The 3,587-nt window shown below is 44.1% G+C and overlaps 1 pseudogene; it reads right to left on the bottom strand.

Annotated features, from left to right (window-relative positions):
• Positions 1-714: 714 nt before the first annotated feature.
• On the bottom strand, positions 715-832 carry LOC126482962 (5S ribosomal RNA; annotated as a pseudogene).
• Between the last annotated feature and the right edge of the window lie 2,755 nt (positions 833-3,587).

The raw sequence follows: 3,587 nt of genomic DNA, 5'->3' as shown, positions 1-3,587 counted from the left end.
TCCTACGCATAGAGTTACAATTTTGTCTTACTGTTGAGAATAGCCTGCTGAGTAGTCCCCGCATGGACCTCCAGAACATTTTACGCAAGATGAAGCAGTCATGGTTAAATCACACAGTAGAACTGCATGCCCTCTGGAAAATATTACAGCTGTACTATCTTCTTGCATTTCTGCCGTTCTCTGTACCAAAATATCAAAATAATGTTAGCTGATATTAAGAGGCCACAACAGTCAATTATCCAGACTCTTGCCCATTAGCTACTGAAAAGGCCACTGCCTATCTTCAGAAAGAAACCACAAGTTACCCTTTCATCTCATCAGATACCCCTCCGTTGTGGTTTGAACTACGTTAAAAGAAATGAGTAACCACGAAGGAATTTTCCGAAAGGGACTGAAATTGGTAGAGGAGATGTATGTGTTCATACAAACAAACGATTATAATTTCAGAGAAAATTAGATAGTTTAGTCAAGAGAAAAACTCCGTCCGAACAGGCCATGAAGGCCCAACGGTACTGGCCGGCCGCCGTGCCATTATCCCCATTTCTTTTTATATTTATAACCCTATTCTCACCAAGGCGTCACTGGATGCGGACATGGAGGGGCGTGTGGTCAGCACACCGCTCTTGACCGTATATCAGTTTACGAAACCCGAGCCGCTACTTCTCAATCAAGTAGCACCTCAGTTTGTCTAACAAGGGCTGAGTGCAGCCCACTTGCCAACAGCGCTCGGCAGACCGGATGGTCACCCATCCAAGTGCTAGCCCAGCCCGACAGCGCTTAACTTCGGTCATCTGATGGGAACCGGTGTTACCACTGGAACAAGGCCGTTGGCTGGTCAAGAGAACGAGCTTCATAAATTCAGCAGTCAATAATGTGTTGGTATACCTCTGGGCCATATGCAAGCAATTATTGTGCTTGATATTGATTGACGGAGGTGTTGGGTGTGAAGCCCCGTAGATGACACCCGAACCGATCCCGCTATGATAGGAAATGGCACCCCAGACCATCAATCCTTGTTGTCTGGCCATATAGGAGTGGCAGTCAGGTTGGTAACTCACCACTGTCTGGAGTGTCTCCAGACACGTCTTCTGCCTGGAATCTCATCGACTTAAGTAGAATTGTTTTCAGTTATGAGTCCCGCTTCGAACCGAGTCCCGATGTCCAGCGAATATATGTGTCGACACGCTCCAAACAGCAGTCGGATACCAACCTGAATATCGCCCGCCGTACGGCCCGACAACCGGGAGTATGGTCTGGGGTCGCCTTTCATTTCATACCAGGATCCCTTCGGTTATCACCTGTGGTACCTGCAGTACGTCGGTACGTCGACGATACTATACGCCTGATTTTGTTGCCCTTCGTAGCAAGCCATCTCGGGCTTACGTTTCAGTAAGAAAATATCCGTCCGCACACGGCGAGAGTTTGCACTGCTTGTCTTCTTGTTTGCCAAGCTCTACCCTGGCCAGAAAGGTCGTCGGAACCCTTCCCAATTGAAAGTCTGGGAGCATTATAGGCAGGGCCCGCAACCAGCTTGGGTTTTTGATGATCTAAAACGTCATCGGGCAAAATTTGGCACAATACCCCTTAGAAAGGCACCCAAAGCTCTATCAATCAACGTCACGAATAGCTGTTTGCATAAGGCCCAGAGGTCGGCCAAAGCGTTAATCATTTGCTCAGTTTGTGAAGCTCTTTTTCTTGATTAAATCATCCAGTTATTCTGAAGGTATAGTCGTTTGTCTGTACAGTCGTGGACAAAACGAGCGAGACCCCTCGCCTTTTCATTATGCTGATCCGCACAGCTTTGATGTCTGCTACACAGCATAACAGGCAAGGCGACGAAGTGCTACCAACATACTATGCACAGGCGTGAAATTGAAAAACTATCCGAACTTTGTCAGACTGTTTTCAATCACGTGTAAGACTATATTAACGCTGAATAGTGTGTTAAACACAACACGCAAATACAAAATATAAATGAAAGAAGAAACGCTAATTAGTGAACTGTGCCAATAAAAATGAATTACAGCTTAACTGTTTTAGTAAGACAAAGTACCCCACATCGTTACGAATTAGCAAAATATTACGCGCATTCGGCCACGAAAAGGTCTGTGTCATCGTTCAGACCAGTCACACTGGATTACCGTTGCTGACCTACCATGAAAGTGTGCAAATTTAGCCACGCGTGAAGATTCATAAAAATTCTGTTAATAGTGAAAAGGGTTTCAGCGGGTTCGGTGGCCGAGCGGTTCTAGGTGCTTCAGTCACGAAGAGCGCGGCTGCTTCAGTGACAGATTGGAATCCTACCTCGGGCATGGATGTGTGTGAGGGCCTTAGCTTAGGTAGTTTTAAGTAGTTCTAGGTCTAGGGGACTGATGACCTAAGCAGTTTGGTCGCATAGTTCTTAGAGCCATTTTTTGACCTTTCGCGTAAATTTTCTTTACTTAAACGGCCGTATCTTTACATTGCATTGACATAGAAGCTCAGTTTTTTACACCACCAAGGGACTTTATATCGCAGGAAGTGCGGCACATTTCCGCTTATTTTGTCTACCCGTACTTGTGGTAAAAGGGTTTCAAGGGTTGGGTAGACAGATAGACGGTCAAGAAAGTGAGACTAGTAGGGTTCCATTTTTACCGATTTAGGTGACGAAATCCTAACAACGAATGAATAGTTCACCCTACTCTTTATTCGAAATGTTATAGTTGCAGTCGATACATCAGCATGTTAATCGTAGCTACGCTTTCGATCCAAATCACGTTTACAGGAATGCAAATAAAATCCATTTGCCTATACACGTAGTAATTCATATCCGAGTATTAATGCCACGGCGATTGAGAAGTGAGAGCATTCCCATTGCTAGCTAGCGTAAGAAACACTTCGGCTAATGAACGTTTCCTGGCTGTGGTGAGTCTAATGGAGAATTCGAAAGATTGTGGAATATGTTTGGCAGCTATACCGCCCTTTATTTCCTGGGCTGGCGCAGAATTATCCTACTAAATTTACTCGAAAATAACAGTATTTTGTTATTTCGATAAACATCCCGAATTATCGACACATAAGCCGTGACATAAAGGTAGAAAATTCATTTCTTTTTGGTCCAGAAAGCTCTATGCAACAGAAACTGCATATCATTTTGCCATTTTCATTGCGAAATTGCCAGCTTATTCATGTCTGGGGTAATAATAGAGGGCTGTTTGCCTGGGTTGTCTGCTAGTGTAGTGAAAGGTAATACCTACTGCAAGGGAGGTCTGGTTTGTTTTCGGTTCTACTCTCGATGCAGGCAGACAGACTATCAGTAAAGCCATTTTAAGAAATTCTCGCGCACTTTTTCTGCTTCTGTCAACAACTGAATTGACTTAAGTGTGGTAACGAATGATTTTTAACAGAATTTCGTTATGAATCTTCACGCATTTCCATTTGCACACTTTCATGGTAGTTCAGCAACGGTAATCCAGTGTGTCTGATCTGAACGATGACACAGACCGATTCGTGGCCGAAAGCGCGTAATATTTTGATAATTCGTAACGATGTGGGGTACTTTGTCTTATTAAAACAGTTGTGTTATCTCGATAAGCTGAAATTAATTT

The sequence above is a fragment of the Schistocerca serialis genome, chromosome 5 (genome assembly GCF_023864345.2).
Source record: "Schistocerca serialis cubense isolate TAMUIC-IGC-003099 chromosome 5, iqSchSeri2.2, whole genome shotgun sequence".
Classification (NCBI taxonomy): Eukaryota; Metazoa; Arthropoda; class Insecta; order Orthoptera; family Acrididae; genus Schistocerca; species Schistocerca serialis.
The sequence above is the reverse complement of the archived record's forward strand: the minus strand, read 5'-3'. Positions and strand labels throughout refer to the sequence as shown.